The sequence below is a fragment of the Silurus meridionalis genome, chromosome 23 (genome assembly GCF_014805685.1).
Source record: "Silurus meridionalis isolate SWU-2019-XX chromosome 23, ASM1480568v1, whole genome shotgun sequence".
In the NCBI taxonomy this organism is placed as follows: Eukaryota; Metazoa; Chordata; class Actinopteri; order Siluriformes; family Siluridae; genus Silurus; species Silurus meridionalis.
In genome coordinates this window covers 9,491,370-9,505,913 of record NC_060906.1, presented here as the reverse complement: position 1 = coordinate 9,505,913, position 14,544 = coordinate 9,491,370, and the positions used below count along the sequence as shown (strand labels likewise).

At 37.7% G+C, this 14,544-nt stretch overlaps 1 protein-coding gene across 1 annotated transcript in view; it reads right to left on the bottom strand.

Moving 5' to 3' along the window:
* cracd (capping protein inhibiting regulator of actin dynamics) overlaps positions 1-13,686 on the bottom strand; it is a 40,814-nt gene extending 27,128 nt beyond the window's left edge. Inside the window, 1 exon segment of the mRNA XM_046836667.1 lies at positions 13,477-13,686. The gene's annotated coding sequence lies outside the window, so the exon portion shown is untranslated.
* Positions 13,687-14,544: the final 858 nt, after the last annotated feature.

Genomic DNA, 14,544 nt, shown 5'->3' with positions numbered 1-14,544 from the left:
TGAGAAATACAAAAAGGAAATAATGTTCAGCATGTGCAGTATGTGTACATGCATATTCATGAGCGTGACTAAAAGAGTGAAGAAAGCATCGGGATAGAAACATGGACAGAGAGACAGAGTGTGTGAGAGAGAGAGAGTGTGAGAGAGAAAGAGAGAAAGAGAGAGAGAGAGAGAAAGTGGGTGACATTGAGGTGGTATGGTTTGGTTTCTACAGCGATCTCTGTTTCTGCTAACAGAATGGCACTCTGTTCCTCAGCCAGCTAAGCAAAGCAGGAGGAACAGATGGGCATTGATCATTTTAAACTGCCTGACTAACACAAAGACCAGAATTGTTAAAAAACTGTAAATATGTGTGTGTGTGTGTGTGTGTGTGTGTGTGTGTGTGTGTGTGTGTGTGTGTGTGTGGGAATACTTAATTATCTCTTTATGGGGACCCAATGTCCTCATAAAGATAGAAATGCATAAAAGCTTGGACCTTGTAAGGGACATTTGTCTGGGCATAATCAGTAACTGTATATGTGAAACCCATAGAATTAAAAAATAGACAGAGCAAGCTGGTCATTGATCTGCACAAACCCCCAAAATGATAATGTGCATTTGCACATGTGGTGTTTAACCGCAAATGATTGACATGTGCCACATTATAATCGAAAAAATAACAATAAAACGTCCCTTCGGTTGGCTTTTGAATGATCTACGTTGGCTGAGAGAGAGGCCACAATCATCAGTGTTTTTGCTGACTACAATTGATTTGGAGCTTCAATCCAGATAAAATGGCATTTCAGGCACTGCCACAATGTTTATTATGTTTAATATGATCATTCTCTATTTCCCCAGTTCATGCACCTCAATAATTCAATCGGAATTTTTTTGGAGAACAGTACCACAGTTGTATGACTATTGTGTCCAACTTGGTGCACTCTCGTCTACTTGACAGCTCACCTCACCTTCACTGTAAACCGACAGTCATGGACCAATAGTTCTAGTCTGTATCTCTTATAGCACCTGCAAAGGGTAGTACTGGCCATTCAGCACCTGCACCACAGCAGATTTCTGCACAGGGCACACAACATAATCAAGGACTACTTACATTCCAGTCACAGTTTAGCCTCCATAGAGAAGGAGATACAGGAACTTACACACTAGAACCAGCAGGTCCAGGGCCAGCTTTTTCCCATCTACCATCATCTTACTGAACTCCACACTACACTGCTAGGACACTGATGGCTTAATGATACTTTACTCTTTTATTCTTTTGTTTCTTATTCCATTGTTCTATTTAATCATGATTTTAAATGATCCTGTGTATAATTCATTGTATATCCCAGATTATCCTTATATCTATATAATCTGTATATACACTGTGCATAACATTTGTACAGTTGTACATAAATTGTACTTATCTCATATTGTACATTTTTATATCCCATATTCTCTACACATATCACTACATATACTGTATTTAGTCAAATAAAGGAAAAATACGATACATTAATGCTATTAACTAGTAAATCAATAAACCAGACTGAAAGCTGTTGGTAAAGTAAGAAATAACAGATGCCACACCACAAATTTATACAGAAATAATGTATGTCTTTGAATGTGTGGATGTGATGTGGCAAACATGGCAACACTAGCAATCCAAGATTCATAATTTTTATTTAACCGTATGGTATGGACCATGTTTTCCCTCTTACACCAAGGAGAGTATACATAAATTACAATCTTTAGTTCATATATATCACATTTTAATGGTTTGTAGTTATATTTCAAATATTTCAAATTTCATGTCGGGAAATTTCCAAAATACCAGTTAGCTGTGATAAAATGTCATTCTCTTGTCTTTATTTCTCTCTCTCTATCATGAACACTATGATGTTACTGAAGTTATCATTAAGAATGATGCACTCAATGAATTAAATCCATTGACACAAACTACTTTAAATACAATGTGTAGTTAGTGACGAAGTATTCTTTTTGCATCCTTAAAGGAAAACTAACCTTTTTTTTCAACTATTAGCTCTAGCACACATAGCATAGCCTCAAATAACAGTATTTGAGTCTGACTAGCGGCTTCGTTTTCACGCGGCATGATGTGGGTTGCATGTGCTAGCATTCGAGTTACATAACTTACTCTGTGCTGCACTGTACTGTAATTCGACCATGTTTTCTCGTCCTTTCCTATTCCTGATTCAGTAAAGGATATTTTTGCAAGATTTGTAGTAGAAATGTTTCCTACTGACAGTTGACAGCATCTTAGCGTTATGGATGCTTCATGGAGTTATACGCGGGAGAACTCAATGTCAGATTTACACTCTGCTGGTAAGATGGGATTCTGGTTCTTCCTCTTGGGTATTATCTGCTTGTATCTGCTGAATTTAACTATTCAATTTAGTATTGTTGATATGTAGTTTTGTTTAAACAGTCTGTTAATAATGTGCTTATTAGCAGTCTCGGGTTTGTAATTAAGTAAATTAAGAGTCAATTAAGAGTTTTAGTCTTCCTAATGCTTTGAATAATAGGCACTATACTGAATGGCCAAGGGTGTGTGACCATTACACACATATGTGATGTTAAACATCCAATTCCAAACCATTTATTCCTCCTTTGCTTTTATAAAAGCCTTCACTATTCTAGAAAGGCTTTGAACTAGATTCTGGCTTGTGGCTGTGCGACTTTTCGATGGTTCACCTACAAGAGCATTAGTGTTCCAGGGTTGAGGTCAGGGCTCGGTGCAGGACACTTGATTTCATCCACTCCAGCCTTAATACACTATGTTTTCATAGAGTACAGGTGCACTGCATTGCTGGAACAGAGTTTGTGACTTTTAGTTCCAGCGAAGAGAAACATAAATGCTACAGCATACAAAGACGTTCTATACACATGTGTGGTTCCAAATTTAAAGCAAGAGTTTCGGGATAAACCACATATACAGTGTCTGTCAAAAGTGTGGAAACTCATTTCCACTTCACACTTTGTGGTTTTTGAGACATGTGTATGTTTCTTTTGTTTATATGCACCAAACAAGCAATAAGGTAAAAACACAGCAGAATTGCACAGTACATTACTGGAAGAATGTTCTGCAGGAGAAAAGATGTTAACAGTCTCCCTCACCCGCCATGTCAAACATGGAGGTGAAAGGTTTAGAGTTGTCTTGGAGCAGAGAAGGTTGAAGACTTATTCCTTGTAAAAGGAATACTTCTTTCAGCTTCTCTGAAGGGGTTGCCTTCTCCATACCCTCTGTCCTCTATATCTGCCTCTTTTAACCCAACTACCTACATGTCTTCCCTCACTTCATCCATAAACCTCCTCCTTGGTCTTCCTCTTTTCCTCCTTCATGGTGGCTCCATCCTCAGCATTCTCCTACTGATATACCTCATGTCCCTCCTCTGAACATGTCCAAACCATCTCAATCTCGCCTCCCTCACCTTGTCTCCAAAACGTCCTACATGCACTGTCAATAAACTCATTTCTAATCCTGTCCACCCTTATCACTCCCAACGAAAACAATAAATGCTTTAAAACCATGCAATTTCATCTGGACTGCGGCTCATTGGAACCGAGTTCACCATACAACAAGATGATTACCCGAAGCGTATGTGCAAGCTCTGTGCTATTAAGAGAGCAATTATTCAGCTGAAGTAATATCTATCATGAAATGTCCTGCCCAGTCACCAACATCCTGTTAAACTCGATCTCTAGAAATATCCAATTAGTGGAGAACTTTTGTGGCAAGTTTTACAAGAGGCATGACAAAGTATTTCAGATGAATTTTTCGGAGAAACAAACTGTCCGGATGCCAAGAGTGTGTAAAGCTGTTATTCATGTTAGCAGAGGATATTTAATTAAAAACAAAGTTAAACATCTGTACATTTATATATTTGGTCAAAGTTAATCTTCATACTGTTACATTACATGCAAGTAGAGGTGGGAAGCTCAGTGGTTAAGGCATTGGGCTTTGGATCAGAAGATCACAGGTTCAAATCCCACCACCACCAAGCTGCCACTGCTGGGCTCTTGAACAAAGCCCTAAAACCCTCCCCTGCTCAGTTGTAAGTCGCTCTGGATAAGGGCGTCTGCCAAATGCCGTAAATGTAAAGTAATGAAGTACAAAAATAAAGTATAAAATAAAGCTAACAATGAGCAAGGCAGAAGGCAACAAGAAGTATGGGTTTGTAGTGATGTAAACATGACCGAGAACAGAAACATTCCTGATCATCATCTTTTCTCTGCTTGTGTTCTATATGGTGGTTGTTCAACCTGGTAGTAAAAACAGGTAGTAGTTATGGCTACTTTTTACTTAAGTAAATGTCAGAGCCCAACCTTCTTTACTTTAACTACTTTAAAAAGTGTAGTCAGTACTTCAACTTTTACCAGAGTCTTTAAAAACATAAGTATCTGCACTTCTACTGAATGGAAAGTATACACTTTTGCCAGCTCTGCATGTTTCTCAAAAACCATAAAAGACTCAGTGTTTTAGAAATTTCTAACAGGTATTATATATATGTGATTATCAGGTGTCCACACACTTTTGGTCATATAATGGAACAGTCCATAGGAGGAGTATATTTCAACTCAAGTCAAAAGAATGGAAAAAAAAACCCACAATCCCTGTTTACTTACAGTATGACATGAACACTACTAAATGTCACAAAACAACTGTTTGTGTGTAGTTTTTTTTTTTGTTAGTATTTTTATCACATTGTGGGAACCAAATCCTACACATGTATATGCAAAGAAAAATGCTGTTTTATATTGAGATTTTCTTTCTTTTGAAAGTAAATCATGTTGAGATTATGGATAATGCTAAGACACGATAATAAAAGTAATGTATAGTGTGTGTGTGTGTGTGTGTGTGTGTGTGTGTGTGTGTGTGTGTGTGTGTGTGTTGCCACCCATCTGCACATGCACAAATCTGTGGTACACCACAGCAATGTTCTGTGTTATAGCACTAAATACCTGGGTGTACCCTGAGCTTAAAAGAATTTGAGTTAACTGGGTTCAGTGTTGTTTGCTCATGAACACTAACATTGAATTGAGCATTGAGCATTGAACATCGATTGATTCTAAATCATCCATAACACTGGCTTAAATATGTGGTTATAAGCAAGGACATGGCATACAGTATAGCAAAATGCTCATGTGGGTGTTAAAATCTTTAATCGAATCAGTCTCTGTGATGTTCCTTACTTATGTAGTTGGCACATATAATTGTGTATTATCGTATGTCTTGCTTGGGTACACTGTACTTCAAAAGAGTGCAGTGATGCCTTCTTCAGGAGGCAGGCTGGCATGTTTAATAATGCTGCGTCCCACAGACATGCTGTAGAAATCTGAAAGCAATCTGAAGACACTGCACACTAGTGAACACAAACAAGCACCGTAAGCCCGCCAACATACATCGCAGTCTATAATACGCAGGAATTAGTGTGTTCATTCTGTTAGAAAAGCAATATTGCGGAATCGCTGTTTTACTACTTTTTCGCATAAAGGATTTTTGATGATTTAAAGCTAAAAATTGGGCGTCAACACAGAACGCATGTTACCTATTTCAGGGTCCAAATCTGCTGGAATTCAGACATATTCTTGTGTGCAATGAGGTCTAATACATCATGCCAGGTCTGAGACTAGGTAGAATGCCAGGTCTGTCACACACATGCATTATTTTACAGTACAGAGTGAAATATTTCCGAACGAACAACGTACTTTGGTTAAACCTGAACACGTCTCAAAACTTCTCCAGAAAGAGTGGGACTCGTCAAAAGAATGTACAAAAATGACATAAAAACATAATATAATAAAATAACACTCAATTATTGAAATAGCATTTTTCTAAATGGCAAAAGAACTACCTAAAATATATAAATCATGGACACCCTAAAAGATTGCATGTATTGCATGTAATGGACTCCTCGTGTGTCACGCTGAATAGCAGGAATCCACAGTGCAAAGCCGGGAAATAATTAGTTTTTTGAAATAGCATGTTGTGCTTTTTGGTGTCAAAAGTAGTAAATCGTTCATAATGTTCACCGCATATTATCTAATCGAACACCTTGCCAAGCCAATAGAATACGACTGTTGTTCAAGGATAAATGAGCTAAGGAGGTCTGTCTTTGCAGCGTCAATCCCATCTATCTTCAGTGAAGTCATCTTGCTAACTAAGAATTTAACAGGCTTAGCTTGCTAGCTATGAACTACATGAAGACACACGCTAGTTAAAACTAAATACAGGGTTCTGGGTCATGTTCTGTGTTGCCTATAAAGAAGAGATTTAGATAGCTCAGATGGGTTTATGAAATCTGATTGGACTGCGTCTCGGTGTTAAAAATATACAATGATGAATTGTTCTTAAATGTGCTGATGTACAACAAAAACATAAGCATAAAGAAACCTTCAACTGATCTTAAGTATAAATGTTCTGCTTTTCTATCAGACATGTCAGAATGGTGCAGGTTAGTCCACCGTTTAACATCATTTTTCCAACAGCATCTGACTGGATGCCGAGAATCATTGATCAGTTACATCAGAGGTGTCCAAACCTTTTCCTATGAGGAGTCAAAAATCTACTTTGACTGAGGCCTGTAAGTCGAAGGTAACTGTTGCATTATACCAATTTGTATTATATTAAAATTTAAATGCCATTATTCCCCACATTTAATTTATCCATTTATTCTTCAGTGAAACACAAAGTACAATGAAAGCTTAGAAACATTCCCATTTATACAATATAGCACAATATAGTTCAATGGCTAATACAGCTATTCCAGCTATTAGCATTTTGCCTATAATAAACTTTCACTTGAGTAAAAGTTCAAAAGTATTTGCCTTCAACTGTACTTCAGTATCCAAAGTACTATGATTTATTATGGCTATATTGTTCCTATTATAATTCTTGTCACAACCACCACAAGCACCAATCAAAACAAGTTCAAAACAGAGCGTGCACTCGACCCTGATTGGTGGTTTGCTGTGGGTTTGACCAGTTACGTTTTTATCCACTTATACGTAAAAAGGAACGACTAATTTCACAAAATGTAGTTGAATAAAAAGATATTTGACTTTAAAATGTAGTGAAACTAAAGTAAAAGTTCCCCAAATGGAAATACTTCAGTAAAATAGAGATACATGAAAAAGTTACTTAAGATTTTTCTTAAGTAAGAAAAAAAAAAGTATGCTTGTAATATCAGTGAACTCTTAGAGACATGAAGCTAGTCCTGATTGTTAAATTGTTTTCCAAACTGAGATGTCAGGATATTATATGGGTGAGAGTCTGATTAGTCTTGACTAAAAGTCTGCTCACAGGGGTAGGTCCTGCCAAGAAATTAAACTGTGGGCCAAAGTGGTCCTGTGATGACCTTTGAAATGCCCCACCATGATTTATGTATATATAATGGTGGGGCAAATCAAAGGTCATCACACGCCCACTTTGGCCCACAGGCCATAGTTTGGATATGGCAACTCTAGAGTTACATCATTTACAGTGTTAATTTAGCATTTCTGTAATCCTGATTCTAAAAGCTCTCGATAGATTTTTCTGTCAGAAATGTAAAAAATTATTTTTGCATCCAGGTTGCACACACATTTCAAACAAAAAAGGGTCTATAGCAAATGAAAATACAAAGACCTGAAAAGGCCATGAACAAGCTGTTTTTTTTTTACATGGTACAGAAGATGGTGAGGGTTGCAAAGAGAACACAACATTAAGTCAGTAAGAAAAGAGTGAAAAAGAGAAGCCATGCCCAGCAGCATTCTGAAGCAGAAAGCAGCACTAAATCAACTGTATGCATAGGAATTACAAAAGCATCTGGTGAGAGTATAGCTTTTACTCCCAAGCAGAAAGAAGTGTCCAGTCAGCTATGAGATTCAGGACATATCTTCCATATAGCATGCAGGACAACTCTATTAAATATCTAAAATGACAATTTGTAGGTGAAGCCCTTTTTGTGCCAAATCGGAATCACATGGACAATTAATATTTTTGCCATTTCATTTACTAGTTTATGGTAAATATATGGTATAGCAAATAACACATACACATCTCTAGTGACTGTCATGCAGTGCCATTGTGATTATATTTAGGCTGTTGATCCAATGAGATTTTCAGTCCTTAAGCTATGTGGTAGAAATTGTAACTTATGCAGGAATATCCACAGGTTGAAAGGGATGCACAGTAACAACGTATATTTGCATCGTTACTTAGAAACACATACCGTTTCTCACATTTTTAATTAAATAGGTAAATTGTGTTAAATGAAATGCTGACACAAGACCACGTGAGTGTGTCTCTCACCGTGTGTCTGTAACTATAGAAAACTGTTCTCGGAAAAAAAAGGTTTCATGTGCAGGAGAATGGAACACTAAAATACATAAATTATTATTATCAATTATTCACTTTTATACTTTTACTGAAGTACAAATGTTAAAAAAGTCCTTTTACTTTTACATCAGTCTGATTTATGTATGGGTGCATGTCATCCACCCGAATATATATACTTGAGTTGAGTTGAGTTGAAGGTCAGTAATGTTTTTGCATTGCTGTGTTTAATATTCCTGCTCATTGTCTCTCAATATTACAACAATTTAATTGCAGTGGTAATTCATATGATACCTGATTTTTTCCCTTCACATCTGTATTCCCTTACACATTCATAATCTCGAACAGCTATAATAGATTGTAATAATGGGAAATAACAGAAAGTTCTAGATGTATTCAACTATATTCTAGTCAATTGTTGCACCGTACATATTTAAAAATATCACTCTGTGAATACACCGAATGAACATTTTCATAAAAACTTAAATCATCGTGTAGTTGACGGTATGTTATCTATATATACTGTAGTTATATAAAATATGAGCTCTACATTCTACAGCAACAATGCCAAAGAAGCGAGCGTCAGCCCAAGTACAGAGAAAAACATAAAAAAATAAATATGAATGGTTTTTAATTGTTTATGAAACATGTAACATATAAGAAAGAATTCTTCACGTATAAATCTGTGTTAAACACTGAAGGAAAACCCCATGCAGAAACATTAAATATGCGTATAATGAAATGTAATTAAAGTGTTTGGCGATTAGGAGTCATTTTTGGGTTGGGGCTGTATTTTGATTATGCCTGTCACAGAAGGACATTACAATGGCAGTTATAGTAGTGTTTAATAGGATAAAAAATACAATGATCTTAAATCTAGAAATATAACAGATTCTGCTGTTAGCTCCTGAAAAAAACCCGAAAAGAAACGCATGAAATCCAATGTAGAAATAGTGGAGACAAAGTAAAAACTTTTGACTCAAAAGTCCAGAAAATGATGTGCATTATGTTTTAGTGGGGACTCGGTTTGGATTGTTTGCTAGCTGTGAGATGAGAAGTGTGACGGTAATAACAACGGTGTTTGCCATTGGAACTTCGAAAGTTCTCTTCTCTTCTTTTGCAAGTTCAGAAGTTTGGAGAACTGGCAAGAAGGTGAGCGAACTCTATGGAATAAAGGACTAACTTGCCACTCTTTTAAAAAAGAGATAAAGTGACGGATAATTGCATCAGTGCCAGCATCAGCAGGTGGTTAAATTGCATTGTGGGTAATGTTGTCATCCAAAAGGATCAGGTGAAAGCATAATTTCATTACAAAACCAAGCTTATTATTGAATTCAGAGTGGATTTTTCCTTGCCTATAAATGCACGGTGTCTGAACCTAAATGCACACCTGAACTGCTTGGTTTATCAAATTCAGTAAAGGGAAAAGCCCATTCTGCCACTGCAGCTTTAGCCTCATCGTTAGCAGATGTTAGATTTCGCTGACCTGCTAAACGTGAACCTCTGTGCTGAGGTTAGCTGGGTGGCCGCTGACTGCGAAGCATTATTGTCTAGTACACCAGAATGCTCGAATGCATCCTGCCTCTTTGCAATTCATAGCATCTGAGATGTAATATGCACTCTGCAGGATGTCAAAATATTACTTTTTAACAAGCATGAACGATGAAGAACAAAAACAACCTTTTTTGTTAAGGGGAAGTGGGTCTAGTAAGCTCATGTTGGTACTGCATGCGGTTACCACTGTAGGTACCGGCAGTGCTAAGAGTGCATTTTTTTGCAGTTTGCTTTTGTGGTTTTGTGAAATCAGAGACGCTTCACTGTTTTGCCTTTCTCCGTTTCGCTTTCGGTGTGTGTTTTTATGTGCCAAAGTAGGTGCTGTGGTTTAGCTTCCTGTAAGCCTTTCTCACTGTTCATCACATCAATCTCGAAGAATAGTGTTTGTATGTGTCTGAATAGATAGATAGATAGATAGATAGATAGATAGATAGATAGATAGATAGATAGATAGATAGATAGATAGATAGATAGATAGAAACACTCCTATTCCCTGTGTGTATTCAAACCACATTGAGTTACTTAATGTGTATAGTGGCTGGATAATTTTAGACAAGATCTCAAGGTGAACATAGAAAATTTATTTAAAGTGAGCATCTTTTCCACATTATCACTCGTTCTCTCTACCTATCTGTACCTCTTCCTATCTCTCATTATATAAATACATGATGTATTTATATATGCAATGCAGTACATAGTAGAACAAACTGGATTGTGATGAATGTGGCCATGGGAACTCTGAAAAACTATAACAGGGTCTCATGCAGCCATTCATATAGACTCAAGCTTTATTAAAGTCCTTCTTACCAGTTTATAATCTACACCTTGAGGATGTCTAGTACCTAATTTACTGTCCGCTTGCCCTCTCTGTCTGATATATATCGCCTCACCTTTAATATATTTTATTTAACTGTTCCTCATTTGAAACTCTTTGTATTCCTTATTCCTCCGACAACGCTGTCGTCAACATTAGTGTTAGTCTCTGATTAGAATTCATTCTAAATCACATCAGCAGGCTGATGTCTTTTGTTCTATCTTGTCTCTCGCAGCATGTTTGTGCGTACGCTCGCGTGTGTGTGTATGGATACTGGTGTGCCCCCTGTTAAATAATTCCCTCTTTCCATTCAGGCTCCATCTCACATGGAAAGCCATCCTTTTTTCCATTGTAAATTGTTTTCTGCCCTCCAGGTATCATTTTCTAAAACCCCTTATAGATAACACCGTCTGAGACGCTATGTAAACAGTTATGTTATGTTATGTTATGATCCTAATGACACGGTTTGCCTCTTGATGTATGCATGTGTTTGTTCTTGTCATTTAGGGCTACATAATCGAGTATCGATACGTTACTGTGACTGCGCCCTGCTAAAAGATCAATCTGCATAGCCTAACCCCAGTGTTGTATATTTCTAAAATTTTTGGTCGCATTGTGCATTAAAAACCCAGTCAATAATATGCAGGCATATCATACTGTACACTCATAACAGTTCTATATTTGCTTCTTTAATGCTTGTAAGGCGTAATTGTAGTGCAGGAATATTTTTTTACTACTGATGTAGTGTATACATCAAATTAGTCGTGCTTGGACTGGCCTAGTTGAAGCATAGCCTGAAGGGCCTTTGTAAACCGAATCTCTGGTGGCTACAGCTTCACAGTATATGATTGTGTCTTTGTTAATGAATATTAATTAGTGGCCAAAGGGCCATATGAATCTACCTCCGGAGGATCGATGACTGGATCAGTTTGCTCTATTTTTGCCCTGTTTTCCACAGACATGACAGAAGGACAAATTTGCCACTCCCTTTATACAATAGAGTGTATATTTGAAGACAATAAGACTGAGAAAGTGACATTAATTAAAATTACAAATACAAATTCCAAACATAAAAATGTACATATTTTGCAGCAGCTCTATGATATGCCAGTGTGACATGTAAAAAATTATTTTCTTGACTTCATTAACTTGTAAGATCCTACAAAAAAACTGTGTTTGGGTCAGACCTAAGGTGTGTCTTTATATTCTCATCATATATACATCATTGAATGTCAGTAGGGGGCCAAGTCTTTTTTGGGGAAGACGGTGAAAGGTGGGATTTCACCAATCACTTATAATACAAATTACTTACACATGGGGCAATTCACATAAGAAACCCAAATGATCACAGGGAAAACATTATGTATAAAACTCTGAAACCTGATCCTGGTTCTGTTTGCATAAGCTATGTGAAACTATTTCGCTTTCTTAGAACCGGTAAAGCCTTTAACATTTCACTTAATGCGATCAAGCCACAATTAGGCAAAAATGTGCTGTGAAAAATCCCTAAAACGCGCCTTTGGAAACTAATAAAAGGTAGAGTTGTGGAATACCTTAACATGCTCTTCCTGTTTTATTTCCATCCTTTCTGCCCTGCTGTCCTGAACCCTGTTCTCTTACAAATACAGCAAATTGCTTTTATACTGCAATCAAAAAAATCTGCATTTATATATTTGAAAGCGACAAAAAAAGCATTTCTGGATTAGAAACTGCAAGTCTGTTGGCTGGGTCAAATAAATTAAACAATACTTATTCGAGAGGAAATTGAAAGGTTCTGCCTTCAGGTCAGATTTTACAGATGTTTTGGCAACGCTGACCGATGTCCAAATAATGTATGGTTAATACAAGAGCCTAATATACGTCGTATTATTGTCACGAAGCATCATATACAGCTGTGCAGGAACTTTGCAAAATGACATAGCACAACCTCAAAAATAAGCTGATGGAAAGTACAAGCTTTGCTTCGGCACCCAACAGAGGGAAACCGAAATGATCAGACATGCATGTCACCGAAAGCAAACTGTAAATGTTGTTCTTCATGTGGAATAGCATCTGATCTGTGTCATATACAGTAAGGGAATCTATTCCTATTTGCAGTCTCTATTGTTTAAGCAATCATGAGTGTTAACAGATAAAGAACACGTCAGAATGAACACACATGTCAAACCCTGTTGGGGTGCATATAGTGGGCCTATGGTACAAACATGACATCATCGCAAAAAAAAAAAATCGTGGGATTTCTGACAGAAAACAAAATATTGTTTGTAAAAGAAATTGCTCAATGTAGATAGTACAGAATATTCCCCAATTGGGAAAATATTATAAAACGTTATTCCTATTAGCTATGAGGATGCAGACTTAATGTCTGGATGCTGTGTCCATGCTGTTATTGGCATGCTTGTGGCACAATAGCATACACGGTGGCATGGCTGGTCTGTATATTATATCAGAGCAATAGCTGTCTGATGTGAATAAATCCAAATACCTAATAAATAACGTTATTAAGGACTTTTGCTATTTGTAAAAAAACAAAAAACAAATACACAATGGTGACAGGACATAAATATGGTTCACTGGTGGTGTATAGAAAAACGATGGGCGACGTCTTTAAGCCAAAATGATGATGATGATGATGATGATGAGGCTGTTGATGATGGAAAAGACAAAATGCGAGATGCAGATGAGGTTAACGTGTGATGCACGAGTAGATGCACGAGTAATGCATTATTTTTTTGAATGCACGTCGACACCTGTCCGTGCCCCACTCCACCCCCACCCATCCCTGTGTACTTACATCTGTGCAGAGCAGTCTGTAGGAGCTACGACAAGGTCAACATCACAGACAACGGCGCGCGCCGAATCACAACCGTCACAGCCGCTCACCTGCCCGAGCGTGGATCAGTCGTGGCTCGAGCGCGTCCTGCAGCGCTCCGTCATTCTCGCCATGCGCGCGCCAGCTCTCCGACTCTCTTTGTGTGCGTGCGTGCATGTGCGCGTGCGTTGCGCGCGCGCGTGTGCGTGTGTTGCTGATGCTGCGCGCGCCCATCGCCCTTCTCACTCCTCCTCCCCCATCCTCCTCTTTCTGCTCCTCCTTCCTCTTCCCTTTCCTCTTCGCCGCTTTGCAAGCTCTTGCACGTGCCCGAAGGTGTGGCACCGGGAGTCTATTTATATGTCAGAACCTTATAGTGCTGCTGTTTACATCAGTACCCGAGCATACTAGCCTACTAAGTAGTGTGTAAGACCCTCTAGGGAGACTATTAGTGTGTGACACACTGAGGTACACCAAGAAACTGGCCTACTATAGGTGTAGTACTCTACTATAGGTTACACCTCCAGAGCTTCTCCAAGATACTACCTTACTCTTAATATAGCACACCTCCAGGTGTTCCCCAATACTAATATGTCACACTTCTAGAGGTTCCCCAAGATAATAATCTACTAATAATGTCAAATCTCTAGAGGTTCTCCAAGATACTACCATAATATTTATATGTCACACCTTCAGATGTTCAACAAGATACTACCCTCATATTAATGTTACATCTCTAGAGGTTCCTTAAGATAATACTCTACTAATAATGTCACATCTCTAGAGGTTCTCCAAGATACTACAATAATATTTATGTCACACCTTCAGATGTTCAACAAGATACTACCCTACTATTAATGTTACATCTCTAGAGGTTTCTTAAGATAATACTCTACTAATAATGTCACATCTCTAGAGGTTTCCCAAGATACTACCATAATATTTATGTCACACCTTCAGATGTTTAACAAGATACTACCCTACTATTAATTTTACATCCCTAATTTGTGATCGTTCAACTACAAGAACATTAGTGAGATCAGTTCCTGATGT